Source organism: Leptonychotes weddellii, chromosome 12, assembly GCF_054177405.1.
Source record: "Leptonychotes weddellii isolate Sample4059 chromosome 12, ASM5417740v2, whole genome shotgun sequence".
In the NCBI taxonomy this organism is placed as follows: domain Eukaryota; kingdom Metazoa; phylum Chordata; class Mammalia; order Carnivora; family Phocidae; genus Leptonychotes; species Leptonychotes weddellii.
The window spans coordinates 1,267,222-1,288,956 of record NC_138380.1 but is presented as its reverse complement, the minus strand read 5'-3'; the positions used below and the strand labels follow the sequence as shown (position 1 = coordinate 1,288,956).

At 61.1% G+C, this 21,735-nt stretch overlaps 1 protein-coding gene across 4 annotated transcripts in view; it reads left to right on the top strand.

Moving 5' to 3' along the window:
• The window catches only part of DNAJB6 (DnaJ heat shock protein family (Hsp40) member B6), a 398,231-nt gene that overhangs the window by 317,253 nt on the left and 59,243 nt on the right, over positions 1 to 21,735 (top strand). The window lies entirely within an intron of this gene.

Genomic DNA, 21,735 nt, shown 5'->3' with positions numbered 1-21,735 from the left:
GCGTAAGGACAGCCTGTGATTATTGCTGAGACCCCACCAGACTGGACAGGATGCCCGCCGTCTGCACACACAGATGCTCCAGCAGGCGGACGGGGGACCGCCCTCCCGGCTTGTGCTGGGGGCACCCTCCCCGGGGCTGCGCCGCCGGCCTGTGCTGTCCCGGGAGGGATGCCACTTCCCAGGCTCTCCGTGGGTTTAGCAAGACGCTGTTGAGAAAAATTATACGTAAAGGGAGACTCTCTTTCTGTGCTTTGTTTGCCTTTCTCTGTGTTCTTTTCTACTTTGTGTTTACTGCTAACAATTTTGTGCTCAAACGGAACGTTGAGTTAAAGTGGGGGTATTCCAGGTGTTTCTCACAGGCTGTCGCCTGCAGAGAGAGTCTGGCCGGCGTCCTCAGCGCTCGGTGGTCTTGTCGCCACGTCCTGCCCTGGTGCTCGTGACAGCCCCGCCTGCGGCTTGTGTGTGGTGAGCACCCGTGTGCGGCACAGCCGGGCGCCACGGAGCCCGCCACAGCCACTAGCAGCCACGGCCCTGCCGCTCGAGCCCCAGCTTGCGGTCCGCACAGGCCTTCCGGCACAGACCCGCCGTGGGCAGCGATGGAGAACCGAGGCAGGGCCTCACAGACCTGTGGATGCTCGTGGGATTTGGAGCACAGGAAGGGCTCCGGAGACTTCCTTGCGGGGAGCGGTGAGCTTGACATTATTTCATATTGAAGCTGTCTCATGATTTAAAGAAAGATAAACAGCCAAAGGCATATGATAATGCAAATAAAATAGAAACCTGGGGCCTAGAATAGGAGCGTAAAATAAGCTAACCACAGCTAATAATTAGCTGATCTCTCGCAGCCAAGACATAAAGCCAGAAACTGAAAACAGTCAGCTCTTTGAAATTTATCTGTTCCAGGCCAGAACGCATTACAAGTGCGTAATAACCTGTCTGAGATACCACAGCCACGTGTACCATGCAGGACGGCGGATTTCCCCTGGATGCCTCTGCTCCCCAAACGGAAGCCGTGTGTCGGTGAGCTCTCTCGGCTTCCAGAGGCTTCTCCCGGTGCTGTGCTGGCGGCCAGGCTCGGAAGCCTCGACGAGTCCTTGTGCGAGGCGTTGGAGAGCTGAGAGGACCACGTGGGCTGCAGGTGGGAGGCTCCTGTGGGCTCCAGGGCTGTGGGCCACGCAAAGCTCTCTGCTTCCAGAAGAGTCTGAGGGGGAGTTCTTTTCTTTTTTTTTTTTTAAGATTTTATTTATTTGACAGAGACAGCGAGGGAGGAAACACAAGCAGGGGGAGTGGGAGAGGGAGAAGCAGGCTTCCCGCGGAGCAGGCAGCCCGATGCGGGGCTCGATCCCAGGACCCGGGACCATGACCTGAGCCGAAGGCAGACGCGTAACGACTGAGCCACCCAGGCGCCCCTGAGGGGGAGTTGTTAAAGCCTGAGGACTTTGTGCCTCCGCTCGTGTGTCTGTCAAATGGGGATGATCTGGGTACTTGGGCTGCCCAGCAGCGTTGTGAAGGGACGTGCAATAGAATCTCACTTTAAACTGTGGTCTCACGTGGTTTGATGCCACGTCTTCGAACTGCAGAAGCAGGATGACAGCCGTCCGACCCCGGCCTTAGTAAGCGGACGCCTTTGCTGTTTCCTCGGCAGAGGTGGGCAGAGGACAGTCACCTGTCTTGTCTTCCCACCTCTCCGTTCCTTCTGTGGAGGGACGGTTCCCAGTCAGCTCTGAGCGCTTCTCGGAAAGTAGCATCCTTCGCTTGTATACGTGACACGTCACAACCCGCCGTGTGATTCAGTCAACACTTAGCGGACGATCGTTCACCTTACACGGGTGGTGCAGCCTAGGTCAGGAGCCCCCCTCCCCCCGCCGGCCTCCCCGGTGGGCTCTGCAGTCAGCACAGGCTGTGTGTCCTCCCTCCATCCGGAATAAAGCAAAGGGCAGACTTACCGTGGAGGTGAGAACCTGCGTGGGGTCGACTGGGGACACGGGGTCTGAGCACCTCTTGGAGCTACAGCGAGCCGACAGCCAGGACTGCAAGCAGAAGCACACGTTTGATTCGGGATGAGCCTGCGGACTGGTGAGTGTCGTTACCAGAAGCTTCTGCCTGGACCCGGTGCTATCTGGAGAATGGAGGTGGGGCAGTAAGTGGATGCCATACAGACTCAGACCCGAGAGAGGAGAGCCAGCCCGAGTCATGCTGCACAGATTTGCCCAGGCCGGGGGAGGATCTGTTTGAAGAAAATTAATCTCACGTATGATTAGCTTCCTGCGGCTGCTGTGTCGTGACCCCAGACAGGTGACGGGCACAGCAGCCTCCATCCTCCGTGCTGGAGGCCCGGAGGAGGCGTCCTAACCCGGCTCCATCTGGGGAGGAACCTGTTCTCTGCCTCTCCCCCTCCTGGTGGCTGCTGGCGCTCCTGGGCTGTGGCCACGTCTCCTGCCCATGCCAAACCTCTGTCTGCACTTCTCCTCTGCAGACACTTGTCCACTGGAATGAGGGCCCCACGGGGAACCCAGAGTGACGATTCCATCTGCAAAGACCTTTTTTTCCACGTAAGGGTGCCGTCACAGGCTCTAGGGCCAGGACACGACCCTCTGTTGGGGGCCCAGCATTCTGTGCTTTCCCTCCAAAAAGCAGAGGAGCGTGCTAGACGAGCCCTTAACCTGAGAGTTGGGAACCGCAGAGCCCTGAGTAGGTCCATCCTTCACCATCAGGGAATGCAGGCCCACACTGGATCGGTGTTCCCCATCCCCAGGATGATCCAGGGGAGGAGCTCACCTGTCTGCATTTTTCAAGTGTCCCAGACGGTCCTTTGCGGGTAGCTGTTGGTAAACAACTACCTAACCTCGCGAAGTCTTGAACCGCTGAGCACTTCAGGGCAGGGGCTGTGGAGCGTCCCACCCGAGGCGTGCGGGATCCATTTCCTCTGTTCTGGGCAGTGCTGGGCCCTCTGCTGCAGGGGCGGAGCCGGTTACCTCCAGCACACGTGCCCCATGCGGGGCTCCTGGGAGACGGGCCCGGCAGGGTCCCCTTGTGTCCCCCACCCCCGCCGTAGGCACACACGAGCAGGTGTTTCCGGGGATCCCTGGGCCAGACTCGAACTGCAGTTCACACACTGCGTCTGTGTCCACAGGCACTCCCCTGTGCCTCCACTGCCCCTGACCCAGACTCTGTGAGCCCAAGACGGCTGCTGAACCCCGCTTGGGCCCCAAATCCCTGGCTCATCCTCACTGGCTCCCCACACTGCTGCCCTGTGTGCTGCTCCCAGAACAGCCCGACTGACCCTCATTGCATCTTCTGCCACCTCCCTGTCCTGAGCCCTAGTCTGGGGTTTGCCTGGCTCAGCAGGTGCCTCGCAAGTGTCCCCCCCTCACTTCTGTCTTCACTCACCTCCAAGCTGTTTTGAACTCAGTAGCCAGAGGAAACCCTGGATCCTAAGCCAGTCCTCCCCATTGCTCCACTGCAGTCGGGGGGGGCGGCCCTTAGTGACAGGACCCAGATCCCCTCCTTGCTAACCAGCTCCACAGGCGGCTTTGGCTTCCTCCTCTGGCCTCGGGGCCTTTGCATTTGCTCTCTACATGAAAGCTCTTCCCACAGACACTCGGTGGCTTGCCCCCTCACTTTCTTCAGGCAGTTCTTTGCTCAAGGTCGCCTTTCCTTACCACTTATTAAAAATTGCAGCCCCTCTCTGTCCCCATCGTGGCCTGTCCTTGCTTATTTATGCTTCCTCGGCGGTACTAGATCCTGTGTGATGTATTATGCTCTCCACACTTTCTCCACCCCCACTAGAACGTAAGTTTCATTGGGGTAGGAGTTTGCCCGAACTGCTCTGTACCAACACCCAGAGTAATGCCTCGCACACAGCAGGCTCCATGATTATTTGTGGAATGCATTTGCTTTATGAGTGAAGAAAGGTTTTGCTAACCGAGCTAAGGTTCAAGTTAACGCCTCCGTGAACTTGCAGGTTGTGAATTCTCGGGCCCAGGTTGGAGACCCTTTGCCAACAGTAGTGAGAGGTCGATTATCTTTCCGGACTGCCCTGCCCTTCCAGCCCCAGCGCAGACCCTTCTGCGGTCCCGCGCTTTTCGTGGGGACTTTGTTCCTTGCGCTCCCCGGCACTGACTCCGTTACCAGGTAACCACGGGTCCTCCGTGTGTCCGCAGGCTGCCCACGTGTGCCATCTAGTGGCGGCGGCGGCCGTGGGCTTAATGCTGTGCCGAGCCGGCCTCCCTGCGCGCCCTGGACACCTCGGCGGCTGTCCTGGTTTCCCAGCAACAGCACCCCGTCCAGCCACCATCAGAAGCTAGTGACTTATGAAACTTGAACCTCTTCACAGAACCAGCGGGATTATCCTGCTGTGTCTTCATCATGCGGTGGCTTTAAAACGATAGGATATAAAGCAAGGCTTTTAATAAAAGTCTTGAAGTTTAAAATCCCATTGCCTTAGTTTCTCAAAACATCACAGAGTTAGTCTATGAGCAAGCAGTTCCACTCCTAGGTTTATCCCCAGACGGGAAAACCTGTTCAACAGGCTGGTATGTGGGTGTTTACAGCGACATTATTCATAGTAGCCAAAACTCGGAGAAAATCTAAATGTCCATCCACTGATGGATGAGAAAATAAACTATTTTTTGGACACAGTACCGAAAGTACAGGCAACAGAAGCTTATTGGTGCATCTTTTTTTCCTTCTAAATAGACTCCCTTTTAGGGCAGCTTTAGGTTCTCAGCCAAATTGTGCCCAAGGCACATTTAACATCCAGAGCGATGTTAGCAGGAGACGGTCCACGTGGGTTCTCTCCCGGGACCCACCCGCCTCTCGTGTCCCTGCCCCCGCCGGGGCGGCCATGCTGCCGTGAAACCCCTCCTCGTCCCGAGCCGCCTGTCCGCCTCGCCACTGCCCTGCTTTCCCGCAGGGGGCCTGCAGCCCGTGCGCCCCCGCCCGTGGCTCTGGCCCACAGCTGCGCTCCACCAGGAGCCCCCAAGTGGTGGTCTGGGCGGTGGGTCCTTTGGGAGGCGATCGGGCCGCGAGGACAGGGTCATGACATGAGGCAGCGGTGCCAGCCGGCAGGACCAGGGGTCGGGAACCCGGCTCCGCTCAGGCGTGCAGAGCTGACCACCAGCCTCTCGCCACGCTGACCCTCCTCCGTCCCCGCATTGGAAGGGCAGCCGCTCCCGAAGGCTGTGCCCGGGGGGTCTCTAAGGGAACAGAGATCCTCCCCCGCCTGCGCGCCCGCACGGCCTGCGCCTGTGGCTCATTAACTTCTTACCCCTCGCCTCGTGTTTGTCCCGTCACTTTGTCTTGTGCTCTGCGTTGTGTGGCGGGTCAGAAGCCGAGTTACCTGTTGTGAAATGTCACTGAGTTTGGAGTTGTGAACCTGCCGTGATCTTGCTGTAAGACTGAATAAAGCTGGCTGTGGAGACACGACTCCCGCGTGCGCCTTCCCCGCGAGCTCACGACAGGCCCCACAACGATGAGTCAGACACCAGAGCCTTCCCGCGCCCCTGCCTGGTGAGCGACAGGACGGTGGCTGTGCCAGCCCCTGAGAGAGACTCCTGACACCCGGGCCGCCACCGCCGTGATCCTGGGCTCGCAAGGGCTAGAGCTGTGAGAAGTTAACGTCCGCGGTGTCTTACTTGGCGCCCAGCACACTGGCGCCCGCAGGCTCGCCCACTCTCCCCCACCTTCTCCGCCCACAGGAGGCCCCCCAACCTGTGACCTCCGGCCACCAACCTGACCCCCCGCACCCTTCCCCTGGTGTCTGGTGACACCCTGGCTCGGGCGGGTCGTGGGGCCCTCTGTCCTCCCGGGCACATGGCTGGGCTCTCCTGGAGGGCCGGCTCTAGCCCTCCTCTGTTCTACGCCCGGTGGCCACCACGTCCTGGCCACACACAGGCGACTCAGGTCTTCAGCTCGGACTTCCCTTTGCGCCCCACCGTCCCCCATGCGTATGTGGCATCCCTGCTTGGACACATCAGGGTTCTTGCAAGTCCGTGTTCCCCAACCCAAGTGCAGACACCCCGCTACGCTCTCCCTGCCCTCCCCAGGGGGCCCCCTCAATGCCCAGACCCCACCGCAGGACCCCTGCTCCACGGTGGATGCGGCTGGACCCTGCATGCTCGTCGACGCACGTTCGTGTGTGTGAGATCGCTTATCGCGCAGCCCTACCCAGCACTGAGCACACCACCTGGCACGTAGTCACTGCAGACGTTTCTGAGAAGGGAAGATAGCAGATGGGGGTAGGATGGGAACGAGAGAAAAAAACTGAAATAAATAGGATGAGAAATCTATCTTCTACATTTTTACTGAGTCAAAGACATAAGTAGCATATTTTATATTGAAAGGTCACCATGGAGACAAGGCCCCGGGCTGTCTGGGTCACTAATTTCCCTTCTTTCCTAGAACACATTGGTTATCTCCTAATGTGTGAGCGTCTCAGATTCCACATTCAAGATGGGCCCTCCTGGGTTCCTCCCTTCATCCCCCTGAGGTCATGGCCACACCCTCTCCCTCCCCCCCCCCCCGCCCCGCCATCAGGGTCCCCAAGACCGTCCCCGGGCTCCCGTGATTCACAGGATGGACTCACACCTCTCACGGAGCCAGCCTCGCTACACCGGAAGGGCGCGGATTCAACCAGCGGGGGAAAGGCGCGTGGGGCAGGGTCCTGACAGAGGACCCCCAGCCTCCAGGTGGCCCTGGGCTGGAGCCCTGCAGCAGGGACTCTCACCGGAGTCCGGGTGTCCAGGGTTCTTACAGGTTCAGTCACGAAGGCACACGGCATCCTCCTGCGTTCACTTGCTCATTCTGCAGCCCCCTGGGGACTGGCCCAGCGTGGCCCAAAGCCCCAGGCACACAGACGGGCACCGCCTTACCCGACCGTGTTAGCACGCACCATCCGGCCTGGCCCGAGGTCCAGGCACAGGACATTCCGAGAGCCGCCAGATCCCTCCAGTCCCCAGGACCTTTGGAACGTGCGGGCTGCGACAAGCCGGGCCTCCCAAGGGCACCCTCGTGTGCACCCCAAGCCCTGTAGCTGCGTGGATGGACCTGGAGCCTTATCCAGGGCAGTTCGGGCCTGGGCCGTGGTGTGCGGGCAGGTCCCCGGCTTACGGCGTCTGCCCGTGTCTGTCCTGGCGTGGACACTGCTGCCCTGACCACGTCCAGGTGGCCCACGTGACCTCCTGCAGCGCCCAATGCTCTTGAAGGGGGTGCTCAGCAGCCTGTGCGTGCGGGGGTGCGGAGGGGCAGGGGCAGTGCTGACCGGTCAGACTGGGCCGCAGGGCCCCCGCGTTCCAGGGAGCGGGGGTGGGGGTGGGGCACGCACTCCGGGGCGGGTGGCCTGGAGGCACAGACCGGGCCGCCGGGCCGGCCGAGCGGGAGGTCAGCTGGGCGGGGATACGCTGAACAGGAAGTGGGGCTTCTGTGTAACTTGGAGCCGATTGTGAATGTCAGGGCCAGGAGCTTGCTCGCGACGCGAGAGGGAGCTGTGAGCCCTGCAGGTGTCTGAGGGCGGACAGCAAGCTGGGCCGTGCTCCAAACGGGGGCGCGTCCGCATCTACGAGGGGCCCGCCGTTTATAAGTAACTCCGCAGCGGAGCGGAGGACTTCGGCTCACACCCGTCAAGCCGTTGGGGTTCGTGTGAGGAGATGGGAATTACTACGACTTCGATGGAAATGAACAGAAAACAGTTCCTGACAGTTGAACAGAAGGGGGCTCCCGTGGGGGTGCGGGCGTTGTCTGAAGGCCCTTGTCGGGAGCCAGCAGAGAATGACGCGCTCTCTGGCCTTGTTCTGGCGCTCCTCAGGGAGGACCCGGGCCGCGGTCAGGCGAGACTGTGGCCGCAGGGTCCGGAGCCCACAGCCCTGGGTTATGCCCATGGCCAACGAGGCCGACCCCCACAGCCGCCCGTGACACACGGCCCGGGAAGGGGGCTGGGACCTGCCGGGGGACATACGGTGGCCCGGCAGAGTGGGGCCAGGTGAACAGCGCACCCCAGATGCTGACGGTGCCGTGTGGCCTCCCCACAGCCACTGAGGACCAGAGGGGAGACAGCAGGTGACTTCATGCTGAGAAGGGGGTGGGAGAGGTCCCGGCCCCTGAGCCTGAGGAGGCACCTCTGTGCGAAGTCCGTGCTCCTGGGGCCCGGCGCCAGGACGCTGCGTCTCAGCCCCACAGGGACATCTGGCCGCTCCCCGGAGAGTGGCGGTCTGTGCCGGAGCTGGACTGGGAGGGCCCCACACCTCCGCTCAGGTCTAGAGGGATGCGGAGGGCGTGGGGGAAGGAGAGCACGAAGGTGCCCACGTGGCCCTGCAGGTCTAGCTTGCCCCGGACACGCAGCAGCGTCGTTCGCGTGGGAGCTGGTGGGGAAGGGGTCTCAGGCCGCGGTCCTGTTGGCGCCTGGCGACCGTCCTCACCCGAGACCCGGGCCTGGGCCCGTCGCGCCTCCGTTCCGGATGTGGCCAGCAGGGGGCGCTGGGGCTACGCGCAAACACGCACACACATTCACATACACATGAGGTGTGCACAGGGCGCACGCGCACGCACCCATCACTCCGCCTGGTCCTGGCCAGAAGCAGCACGGGCTCAAAGGGAGGAGGGGGATCCCCGCCCAGGAGGTAGCACATCCTGCCGGCCCCGGTCCTGGGCCCTGGCTCCAGGCGGCCGGCTCGAGGGTGTCCCCCCAGGAAAGGCCTGGCTGGGAAGTTCTGACCCGCCCGTGGAACAGCCCTCTTCTACTTCCTTTTAAATGTATTTTCAGAGAGAAGGGGCTGGGTGCCCTCCCTCTTCCCCCCGACTGTGGCCTCACAGCCCTCTGCCCTCCCTCCTGCCCCCGGGCCCAGGTGCGCCCAGGGGCCCTGCCGAGCGAGGCTGGGGGGCCGCTGCCCGTCCTCCACGTGTGAGTGCGGGGCACATGGGAGGGGAGGTCCTCCGCCCTCCCTCCTGCGCCCCGGCCCCCCGGCCTGGGCGGTTCTCCTTGTTCTGGTCCAGCTGGAAACGCAGACGCGTGGAACAGCGTAGAAGAAAGGCTGTTCCCCTCGTGGGCCTGGGAGGAAATCACCCCCATGCACTCAGAGTTGCTTCCCTGCAGGGACCCCCTGCCCTTCGGCCGGGGGGAGCGCGTCACGTGACGGGGGCTCCTCCCGCTGGGGACCCCAGAGCCAGGAGGGGTCACAGACCGTCCCCCTCTGTCAGCCCCGAGCGGGGCCATCTGCTCCCGGCTCTGCACGAGACGGAAAGTGAGCGTCCATCATGTGCGGCGTCTTGACGGAGGCTCGCGTGTCTTTGGTTTTCTCTCCTTTTTCTGGTCATTCACGTTGACTGTAGTCGCAGTGGCCGGAACCGCTGCCCGGCAGGCTGGCTGGTGGCGGGACGCTTGGAACGGGCCTCTCCCGAAGGAGGTTTTGCGGGGCTGGACTGGCTCCTCGCGGAGGGACGAGGGAGAGGCTGAGGAGCAGTGACAGTCCTGCGCCCCTTGCCAGTGGGGGCTGCGGGCCTGCATGGCCTTGGGGGACAGAGAAGAGACAAAACCCATCACAGTGATACTGGAAAACGTGCCCGTCTGTCTGCACCTCTGGGCCCCGGCCCAGAGCTCCTGAGTCCCTTGGGACGTCATTCCGGTTACAGGAGCATCTTCTGTTCCGAGCGACTCGGGGTGGCCTCCAGGGCGTGCTGGTCGCCACAAAGACTGGGCCATGACCAGAAGCTGGGACCCTCAGTCCCCATCCTGCAGGGAGGAGTAATGGATGGATGGATCACACCTGCGAAACCATTGGGAACAGAGAGCTTCTGGCCACGAGCACCCCAACTCCATAGGCACGGAAGCTCCTGCGCTCGAGACCCTCCCAGACACCACCCTGTCCGCCTGTCCAGCTGGATGTCCATCTGTGTCCTTTCATGTCCTTTATCACCTCGAAACCGGCACACGTTTCTCCTTGAGTTCTGTGAGCCATTCTAGCAAATGACCGAACCCCAGGGCCAGTCCTGGGGACCTTGGACCCCAGGGAGTGTCAGAGCTGACCCCGGCGGGGGTCTCTGAGAATTGCTGAATGTGGGGGTGTCAGAAGTGTGGTGTGAGGCAGGGGTGTGGGTCGGGGAGGCACTGTGCACTCGTCCTGCGCAGGACCTCACTCCTGGGAAACTGACACCCCCCCAGGAAGAGGTTTGGGGCTCTGGCCTGGGGAGGGGCTTTCACCATTTGGCCTCGAGGCGCCAAGATGGGGGTGTGACTGCAGACAGGGCTTCACGGAGAGACTCCTGTCGGGAAGAGCCCACGCCAGGGTCAGAGTGGGGACGCAGGCCAGCGTGCACCCCGGGCGCCCCACGGAGGGGTGCGGGCAGAGCACCCCCGGGACCGGGTGACACTGGAGGCCGACCTCTTGCGCGGCGGCCGCAGCAGGGTCACTGTCCACACGGAGGGGTGGGGCAGGAGGGGCCGCCAGGCTGCCGGAGGCCCCCGCTGGAGGAGACGGGGCCTCACGAGGCGCCCCTGCTCAGTGCTGCCCGGCCTCACGGAGCTTTACTGTCCCTCGTGGGAGAACCGTGTCGGGAGCCGTGGTCACTGTGGCAAAACCACAAACTGGGTGCCCCGAAACCATACGAATGTGTCCTCTCAATTCTGGAGACCAGAAGCGCACCATCAAGATGGAGGCCAGCCGTGGCGCTGGTAGGGCATCGCCCCCCCCGGAGGTGCGGGGCGGGTGGGGGCCCCGCTGGGGGGGCTGGCCGCAGGAGCCCTGGGCTTGCAGCCGCGCCCCGTCTCTGCCTCCCTCGCCGTGGGGCCTCCTGCATCTGCTTTCTCTGATAAGGACACTGTGACGGCATGAGGCCCACCTGGATGATCCAGGATAACCCCCATCCCCGGATCCTAAACCTCTTCATCTCTGCAAACCTTCACCGGAGGAAGTCACGTTCACAGCTTCCAGGGACTGGGGACTGATGCTTTCGGGGGCTGCCGTTCAGCTCACCACACCCCAAAATAATTCCTACACTGTCTTGATGGTGGGTTTAATTTTTTACTATTTTTTCAGCCTCTCACGTGCTCTGGGCCTCAGTTTCCCTAGTTGTAAAATGAACATTTGAACCAACACGTGGGCCAGAGGCCCTTCCCAAGCCAACAGGATGAGGGGCTAGTGCTCTGGGCTTGGGTGCCACCCCAGCAGGAGACCCCAGCCTCCCAGCCACCCCGGATCCCCCCAGTGTGTTTAGTTTAGCCGCTGTTTTTGGTAAATCAGAGTTGTAATGCATACGGTATACAGGGACGAAGGCCCCTGCCCCATCTCAGCACCATCGGAGCACGGCTGCCGCGAGAACAGCAGAGGTGTGCAGACTCCTCGCTGGGAGCACCTTCAGGACCAGCGCGCCTCGAGCCACGTGGGCGAGGCACTCACGTTAGAACGCGGTCGGCCGCTTCTCCGGGCTCCCACCCGACTGGCGTCCTGGTGCGACTTGGAAGCCTTACTTGCACACTGTTTCTTTTCGCGGTGAGGCGTCTGGGGACCATGACAGCGAACACCTTAGCACGTGACGGCGGCTGTCGGTGAGGAACACAGCAGAAGCTGGGTCCTGTGCCCAGGATGGCGGGGTGGGCGCGGGAACCCAGGGCCAAAGACCGTAGCCCCGAGGACACATAGCAGCATGCCTGGGTGTCCCCCTGTGATCCGACCCGGGGGGCGGCTTTCATTTCTCTGCGGTGCCTTCACTCAGCCCACACTTACTGAGCGTACACCCTGTCCCGGCCGGTCCGCGCTGAGCTTCCTCCAGGAGCTGACACACCCGTGCTTGCAGGTTTGGGCAGAGGGGAGAGAAAGGGCAGCGCTGGTCCCTCTCCAGGGTCAGGAAGCTTTCCCAAGCAAAGGGCGAGCTGACATCTGAAACCGAGTAGAGCCAGCTCTGCCCAGGGGGCCGGCACGGCCGAGCCGCGAAGGGCAAGGAAGTGGCTGCAGGAACACTGGACCCAGGACCTGGCCCTGAGAGTACTGGGGAGCCACCCAAGGATTCAGAGGGCGGGTGGGGGTTGGCGATCAGAGGCCGCGGGAGGGCAGGCTTGGCAGCGGGGAGCACAGTGGCCAGGACAGAAAAGCCCGGGGCAGGGTCGAGAAGAGCGTCTGTGCCTGGGCTCCCCTCAGAGGCACCTGTCCAGGGTGCGGCCCTCGTTGGGGAGGTGAGTTGCGCTCGCAGGAAGGGACCGGCTCTCCGGCGGCTGGGCTGAAGCCGGAAGGATCGGAGTTCAGGGAGGCCTGGTAGGAAAGCCAGCTCGGGGCCGGGAGACTCAAGCTTGGCAGCTCCGACCCGGGGCAGTGGACGCAGGCCCCCTGCGCCTCAGTTTGCGCTCCGTAAAATGGCGATGAGAGGATCCACCTGCGGGCTTGCTGTGAGGGCTCATTTAGACGACCCTGAGCATGGCACAGGGCGCTGCTCCCAAGCAGTGGCTGTGTTGTTGGGAAGGACCCGGGGGCTCCTGGCTCCCCGACTTCGCGGGGCTGGGGCCAGGCCGCAGGTGGGCAGCCACTCAGGCTTCAGGCCCCCTGGGCAGCACGCCCCAAGGGAATCAGGGCTGCAGCCGGCCAGGGGGTGCCTCGGACTCCGTGACCTAATGGCGTTCCCTTTAACTGGTCCGGCCCGTGCTGTGCCAGCTGGACGGGGGCACCTGGAGCACGGTCCTGAGGCCGTGTCCCCCCCGGGCCCTGGTGGGCAGCGCCTCGCGCGGTTGAGCCCCGCCGGCCGCCTGCCCACCTGTTGTAACTGCCACCCCCACCGCCGCGTGCCCTCCTGCAGGGCGGGGCCGCGTCCATGTCCACGCCGTGTGCCAGAGCCTCGCCTGCCCCGGACACTGCCGGAGCTCCAGGGCCCGCACAGCCGGCGGACGGGCAGGAGCGGCGTGCGGGGAGGCCCGGGCCGGGGCTCATTTTCAGGATCCCGGAAGGAGAAGTCAGAATTCCTGCCACAGGTCGGGTTCCTGAATCCCACAGTCACACTGTATTTTTGTGTGTTTAAGTAATATTGATTGCCCATAATAATAACAGTGAGTCATTTTTCTGTGATAGGGTCACACTCAAACATTTGAGGCTGTTCTGGTTTTTTTTAGATTTTTTTTTTTTTTTTTTTTTAATTTGAGACACAGAGATACAGAGAGAGAGAGAGGGAGAGAGCATGAGCAGGGAGAGAGGCAGAGGGAGAGGGAGAAGCAGACCCCCCGCCGAGCAGGGAGCCCGATGCGGGACTCGATCCCAGGACCCTAGGATCATGACCTGAGCCGAAGGCAGACGCTTAACCATCTGAGCCACCCAGGCGCCCCGAGGCTATTCTGTTTTAAAAAGACATTACACGAAATGCATGGTTCACTCTGGCTCAGAACAGCTCCGGGCAGGACGCGGGTGATTTCCTTTATCTTTCTTTAGATCCGGCCACCATTCCTCAGACTCTTGGTTCATTGTTATGGAACCCTAAAAAGTTCAGTGTGATGAGGAGAGCTGCGTTTAGTGGGACGTCCGAGGAGCTGCGGCCTGCGGCAGGCGCGCCAACCCGCGGGGCCGCGTTCAAACAGTGCGGTGCTCTGTCCACCAGCGGGGCGGCCGCCCAGCGCAGACCCACCCGCGGGGCTCGGGGGCGCGTCGTTCCGGGGGGGCCCCCCCAGGCCTGAGTGGTGCTGCCGTGTGGGCAGGCCAGGGTCGGCGTTCCGCGCAGGCATGACTCACGGTGGCGGCGGACGGCCCATCACACATTTCCATCACGACCGTCGCCCCCAGGGCAGCTGCCCGGTCTCGCTGTCTCTCCCATTCCACCTGCCGCAGTTCCTGAAAACGTCCGCACCACCTCTTACAGCCCCGCTCTCGCTTGCCACCTGACACCAGGGGGGTTTCCCCAGCCAGCGATGTCCTATGGGGATGGTTACGTTCTAATTCTTGCAAGACAACTGTAGTCCTTTTTCCTGTTCTACCAGTTTCTCCAATGACTTTTCTTGGGATTCAGAGAAACATCTGTATTTCCCGGGAACCGCTGGGAAGGACCTGCAGGCTTCGCCCCTGGCCGGCCAGGCCCAGACGGCCGGCACCACGTGCCACACCGCATTCACGCCTGAGAATGGCCGCGGACGTGCAGGTACGACAAAGGCAGATATGAGACAGCGGTCACCCGGGTCCCCCGTCCCAGGATCTTAAATGTCCTGACCTTGGGATCGATGGAACAAGCGGACACTAAGACCAACTCCACAGGCAGAAACGAGAGGTTCCATTCAGATTTATTTTTTATTTAAAAATAAGGGAAAACTTAGGCCTGATGCATAATTAATATACACAATGACCTTTCTTGGCTTTTTATTAGCACATTAGTTCTTAGTTTGGGGACAGTGCTTCAGCTTCGGTTTTAAAATCGTTCGCAAGAAACTCTGCTCCGTCCCCGAGCTGCGGAGAGCCTTGGGGTGGTGTAGATTCTACACACACATCGCTTTAACCCACTGGGGCATCCAATCCAGCAGGTTGGGGGGGGGGCCCTGGCCATACCAGGAGCGGCAGAGGTGCCCCCCCGGGTCCAGGAGGGGCGGGCTGGTCACCTGCGGGAACAGCCAGCTGGGGGGGCAGTGCCACTCTGGGCGGGGGAGACTCGGGCCTGAAGAAGCCACCAGGGGACCCCAGGTCCCACCCGCCTGCCCTGGGGGCCTCAGCTGTCTTGGGGCTAGTTCTGGTCAGGACAGGTAGGGTGTCCCTGGGTGGGGACCATCCTGGGTCTGGCCAAGGCAGTGGGCATAGGCAGGGCTGACGGGGACGGGGAAGCTGGTCTCCAGAGACCCAGCTTCCCACAGGGACTGGGTGTTCCCTTCACCAAGACGTGCTCAGACCCTCTGCTCCACAAACTGCCTCAGGGACCGCGGGCCTCCGCACAGACCAGGCCCACCGCCCACAGCGTGTCCTCTGCCCTCCCCGCCACGGGGCCCGCAACTCGTCCCTCTGGAGCCCTCGGCCCCACACGGCCTTTCTTGGTTCCGTTGAGGGCCAGCTGTGTGGGGTCCGCCGACCATGGCAAATTGTGAAGCAGAGGTTTGCCTGCTCTGAGCCCGAGCCCTGGAGTCTATATCCTCTTCTAGAACTTTCTGCAGGCCAACCCCACCCATGCTCCGGCTTGCCCAGCCCTCTCAGGAGAAAGATGCCATGCTCCCTCCTGCACACATCTGCACAGTGCTTCACCCACAGTGACGAGCCTGGGTGGGCTCACAAGGTAGCAGCCTGGGTTCCGGACGCTAGCGGAAGACGGGCTCAGGGGTCAGAGACGGGGTCCTCCTTCCTCCTGGCAATGGCAGGGGGCACGGCCCCTGGAGGGTTTCGCAGCTTGCCTCAGCCCCACCTCCCCCAGGGACAGCACCTGCTCCGCCAGGCCCTGCAGGAGGGCTCAGTGGCCGAGAGCACGGAGCGACCTTGATGGCAGCAGCGAGCATCGCTGGCCGCCCCTGCACAGTGAGTGCCCCCGGGTCTCTGAGAAAAGACAGAAATGAAGGCGGTGACTCTGCTCTCCTAGCCGGGCAGGATCGGCTCCTGGCAGGAGCACCCGCGGGGACTGTGGATTCCTGTTAGGCAGGCGGCAGAAGGGGACATCCCGGAGCAAGGCCTGTGGGTGGTCCGTGCTGGTCTGAGGTGGGACAGACCCCCTCCCTGGCTGGCGCGGACCCCGAGAGGAGCAGAGGATTCTGTCCCCGGTCACAGGACAGAAAGGGATGGATGTAGGTTGTGAGGCTGGCTTGTGTGGACAGGCTGCTGGGAAGCGCGGTCCCCGGGCAGGAGGAGCATCGGACAGAGCAGAGGCCTGCCCCCCCTCCCCCTCATCCCCACCCCACCCAAGGCCTCATCACCTCCAGGTGTTTCTCAGAGAAATCTGGGGCCTCCGTGCCAGGCCCCACCCAGACCTGCTCCACGGGCAAGCCTCCTCCCTGAATGGGTCCTTCTGTCCCCGCCAGACGGCAAAGCCGGCTTATTCATGCCAACCTGTGAATGACTAACAGCCTCGCAGGGTGGAGGAATGCCCACCGGGAGGAGGATTTTCTTCAGGGGCACTTGGGAGAGATTTCTCAGGGGACGATCCTGGGTGGGGGTGGCTTCCCCTCCTGTCCCGGCCGCCGGGAGGAGTGGAGGGGCAGGGTGCAGCGAGGAGGGGGCTGGGAGCGCTTCCCGTGTGGGGGTGGGAAGGCAGGAGAGCAGTGAGTCAGGGCAGGACGACAAACAGGTTTGCCTGGCCGTGCCAGACGTAGGCATGGGCGGGTGTGGTGCTCAGCAGAATAGCCCTTTGAAGCCAAGGGCCCCCTGAAAGGGCTTCTGTCCCCACCTATTGCCCCATCTGCGGGCTCTATGCCTGAACCTGGCACCATTCACGGCTCCAGACCCCAGGTGAACATGCAAATGTGCTCTCGGGAAGAAGGGCACCAGCTATGCCGGGCTCACCTGAAGGCCTGCAGCGGGACGTTGTCTATGGGGGCAGTGGGTCAGGCGTGGTGGGGGTGACCCTCTGCCTCGGGGGGGCGCCTCGGGCGAAAGTGCAGGTAGCAGGTTATAGCCTCTCCTTTGGCTCATGCGGGGGAGGGGCCACGTGCCCTGAGGGTGCAGGGGGAGCAGTGTCTATACCTGCGAGGCCCCCCCGAGCAGCCGAGAGATGGACAGACGTCACCAGTTGTCTTATGATTACTCTGAGCAGTGTGCCTACGAGCCCAAGATGGGGCATCTGGGAGGGAGGCCTCTGACCTTGCAGAGGGTTGGGGGAGGGTGGGCTGAAGGAGCAGAGCCACGGGCCGTCCTGGCAACGCGGGTCTTCCAGGCCGGGCAAGAAGGACAAGGAGGAGTGAGAACAGGTGCACGAGTTATCAGCCAGACGAGGACGGGGACTCTGATGCTCAAGCCGGGACGCAGGAACCTTGAGGGCTTGACGCTGAGTGAGACCAGCCAGTCACAAGAGGACAATCACTGTGTGGTCCGCTCCCACGGGCCCCCGGAGGAGTCAGACGCACAGAGAGTAGAGGACACGGGGCTAGTGTTTATGGGGACAGAGTTTCCGTTTGGGAAAATGAAAATTTCCGTGGACGGTGGCGGCTGCATGAGCGTCATTACCGCCCCTGAAACGAGCACTTGAAATGTCACAGAGGTAAATTTTATGTGTGTTTTGTGACAATCAAAACGAACAGAAAAAGAAAAAATCCCAAAGTAAAGCTACAGGCGTTAGCGGGAGGAGGGCCCGTGTCCCGAATCGGGGTTTTCGGAGAGCTCCCTCAAGTTAGCGCCTAGCTCCTCTGTCCGCACATGTCCCCAGCCGTCTGCTCCAGGAGGACGGGCAGGCCTGGCCCTGGAGCAGGAGGAGCTCCCACGAGGGCAGGAGAACAGGGCCCCACCGCCTGGAGGACTTCCTGGAGGCGGTCTCGTCCTCCCCGGCGGCCGCAAGGACGCACACACTGGGCACGCACCCCGCGTGGCAGGAAAAATCTCAGGGCCCGTTTCCACTCCCGTGTCGTGTGTGAGACATTTCTGAACAGACAGCGACTGCTTTTGGGGTGCAGGACTCGTCATGTTTGGGTATTTACGTTGGGCTTATGTGACTGTCACAGCTCAAAGCATTATTTTTACAAGGATGTTAAATGGAGAGATGCCTGGGTGGCTCAGTCGTTAAGCGTCTGCCTTCGGCTCAGGTCGTGATCCCAGAGTCCTGGGATCGAGCCCCGCATCGGGCTCCCTGCTCCGCGGGAAGCCTGCTTCTCCCTCTCCCTCTCCCACTCACCCTGCTTGTGTTCCCTCTCTCGCTGTGTCTCTGTCAAATAAATAAATAAAATCTTTAAAAAACAAAAAAAAAATGGGGCGCCTGGGTGGCTCAGCCAGTTAAGCGACTGCCTTCAGCTCAGGTTATGATCCCGGAGTCCTGGGATCGAGTCCTGCATCGGGCTCCCGGCTCGGCGGGGAGCCTGCTTCTCCCTCTGACTCCCTCCCCTCTCATGCTGTCTCTCTCTCTCTCTCTCAAATAAATAAAATCTTTTTAAAAAAACTAAAATTAAAATTAAAAAAAAAAAGAAAGAAAAAGGATGTTAAACAGAGTCGTAGCTAAGGTTCCAGTTAACAGGTCTGCGCTGTTGTGAGCAGACCCTGCTGTGACGAGCGGTACCAGAGTTCACTCTGCGTGTTGGGTGCGAGTGTTGCTTGTGTGTGTGTTTGTACATGTAGGCATGTGTGCACGTGTGTGAGTGTTGTGATGTGTGTACGCGAGTGTGTGTGCATGTGTGCGGCTGCTGCTCGTGTGCCCATTATGCACGTACATGTATTTATGTGTGTGCGTGCGTGTGCATGTGTGTCGCTGCGTGTACTCGTGAGAGCACGCGTGTGTGCCACTGTGTGAGTGCATGCATGTACACACATGTAAGCATGCCAGTATTCGTACATGCACGCGTGCGGGTGCGCGCATGGAGGAGCAGTCCCGCAGTCCCGCCGGCCAGCCCTGCCCTGGAGGACGGCAGCCGGTGGGAGTCACGGTGGGGGTCGGACAGGGGCTCACGGGCCCGAACGCCCTCCCCCTGGGCGTTCGGGCCCGGAGCTCTGACTTCCGCTGTCCCTGCCGAGGGGACCGGCCACAGCCCAGAGGCGCGCAGTCAGAATTGAGCCGCCGCCCGCCCCGCCCCGCCCCGCGGCCCGCGGCAGGGCCGGGCGGGCTCCGCGGGTCCCGGGGCGGGCGCACTGATGGCGGGACCTGGCAGAGGTCACTGCTGCGTAAGCGCTGGCCCCGTCACGCTCGCTCAGCCCTCGTGCGGGAAGGCAGGGTGTGGTGGCCCAGCGGGTAATTCCAGATCAAGTCCCAGAAGCCCCCGGCCCTGCGTGGGAGTCTGGCCGGGGTCCCCGTGCCGGGAAGCTCAGCCCGTCCCCCGGGAGCCCAGTGCTTTCCATCAGCCGGGCGAAACGGAGGGAGAGCTGGCCTCACGCTGGACGTTCTGACCCGCGGGCTCCAACTGCGGCCCGCCTCCCCCTGCGCCGGCCTCAGGGGCTGCCGGGTCACCGTGGGCCACAGCCCGCACGGCCGGAACCTGTGTGCTTCTGAGTCAGCGGCTGGGTTGGAGCCCGGGGGGCGCGCCCTTCCCTGGGCTCTGAGCGAGGGCGGGCCTCGGCTGCAGAGTGGGTGCTGGAGGAGTCCCTGCCCCTAGCAGGGCCCTCGGGTCCTGAGGGTGTTTAGTCCAGGGCCCTTCTCTTAGGGCTCACTCCTGCCGATCTCCAGGTGCAGAGACTGAGAGTCTTAGGGGCAGCAGGAGTGTCCCGCCAGCCGGGGACAAGACTGTCCGTCTGGTTGTAGCCGGGCCACCCTCACTCCCCGTTGTTCACGCACCGCACCCCTTCAGCAGCGGTTGGCGGGGCGTCCGCGGTGTGCAGTGCGCCAGGACAGACAGACGCTGAGCACACGGGTCCCCAGATAACTGCTTAACCACAGCGTGGACCAGCTGCAGAAGGGATAGGAATTGGGACTGAACTGTGGGCAAGGGGAAGAGCTTGGAAGGCCCTAGGCCCCAGGCCCCCCGAATGCCCACCTCGTGCACCCTCTGGTGTGACGTCTTTACCTTTGAACTTGTGAGACAGTGAGCATGGCTCTCCCGTACTTGGAGTATGAAGACCATGTTTAACACCAAAAATTATCATGGCCTCTCAAGAAGTAGCAATTATAATTTGACTATTTATTGAAGGAGAGCATTCCAAGGGACCCAAAACCACCATAGACTCAGTAACATTTAAAAATGAGTTTGCAGGGGCACCTGGGGGGCTCAGTCAGTTGAGCGTCCGATTCCTGGTTTGGGCTCAGGTCATGATCTCAGGGTCATGGGAGCCAGCCCTGCGCTCAGCAGGGAATCTGCTTCTCTCCCTCTCTCTGCCCGTCCTCCCTCCCCCTCTCTAAAAACAAAATGAGTTTGTATTTTGTCAATTAGAATAGCACACACATTCTGTGTCTTACAGGAACAGGACACGTACTGTTCATCCACGGTCCACGTTCGCCGTGTGCACACATTTGCCCATCTTAGGAGGACTTTGGGCTCCAGGGACTGTGGTCCACCAGGAGCAGCCACCGACCTGCAAGGGTGCAGCCTGGGGGAAGGGCAAAGGAACCTGACATTCGTTGTAGGAGGCTGAATGGTGTCCCCCCAGGAAGACATGTCCCCCACCCGTGAATGGGACTTCATTTGGAAATGCGGTCTGCACAGATGTGATCAAGTTAGGATAACGTCACACTGGATGAGCATGGGCCCTACATCCAATGACCGGTGGCTGATAAGGAGAGGGAAATTTAGACCAGGGGACACACAGGGAGACCAAGTGACAGCAGAGGCAGAAATTGGGGTCAGGGTTCGGTGAGCCAGGGACCGCCGGCCACCAGCAGAAACCAGGGGACAAGCTGGGCCACAGTCCCCTTCCAACCCCACCAGCCCATCGGTTTCAAACATCTGGCCCCTGGAACCCAAGAAAAGACCTTTCTGTTGTTCTAAACCACCAATTGTGGTACTTTGTTCTGGCAGCCCTGGGTACCTCACGCAAGGGTTTTGTGGGTTTTGCTTTTTTATTGAAATAATCGTAGATGCACATGCACTTGTGAAAATAACAGAGAGGGCCGCCCAGCGGGCTCAGTCAGAGGAGCGTGCAACTCTTGGTCTCGAGTTGTGAGTTTGAGCCCCACGGTGGGGGTAGAGTTTACTTAAAAGAAAGTTTTATCGGGGCGCCTGGGTGGCTCAGTCAGTTAAGCATCTGACTCCTGATTTCATCTCAGGTGGTGATCGCAGGGTCATGAATTCGAACCCCATGTTAGGTGTAGAAATTATTTAAGTAAACTTAAAAAAATAATAACACAAAGACCCCCGTGCCCTTTGCCCAGTCTCCCGCAATGGTAACACGTTGCGACGTCCTAGTGCAGGATACTGACCTCCATAAGCAGGTACGGACGCGGACACCCCCCACCAGGGGCGTTCAGGCCCCCGCTCTCCGGGCGTGGCAGCCGCAGCAGCATATCCCGCGCCCCCGTTACTTCTGCTGTTAATTCTCGAACGGGACGGCACTCACTCCCATCCCTTCGGGTCCTTCCTAAACTGAAATCCTGCGGGCTGGCCTCCTGTCAGGGGACTGCGAGCGATCCCTGGCCAGACGCGATCAGACGGCTAGGCCTCCTGAGAGCCAGGAAGCGTCCTCGTATTTTTCATAAAGGGTTGCAAAACACAAACAAACAAGGACGAAGGTACAGCAGAAACCACGTGTGAGCCCAAAAGGCCTCAAATCCTGTCTGGCCCCTGCCGGAGGGTCCGAGCTAGCCCACGGGCAGGCGGGGGAGGCAGTAACAGTAAAGTGACTGGCCGTGAAGTTCCGCTAAACTTGTAAGACTGACAAGGGATGAAGACAGCTGTGAGGGATGGTCTGTAACTACCTGGGGTGAAGACCCGGCAAGACCCATATCCCACCAGGTCAGAGTGCAACAGCTGTGCGGCCGAAGAAAGAGCTAACAGGTTTGGGTGGCGCATGGGGAGCTAACAAAGCCACAGGATAAACATGAAGAACTACGACCAGTAAGGAGTTCAGATCCCTGTTCCTTTAAAAACAGCTGAGCTGTGTACGCACCAGTCAGAATGGCTAAAATGAACAAGTCAGGAAACGACAGATGTTGGCGGGGATGCGGAGAAAGGGGAACCCTCCTACACTGTTGGTGGGAATGCAAGCTGGTGCAGCCACTCTGGAAAACAGTATGGAGGTTCCTCAAAAA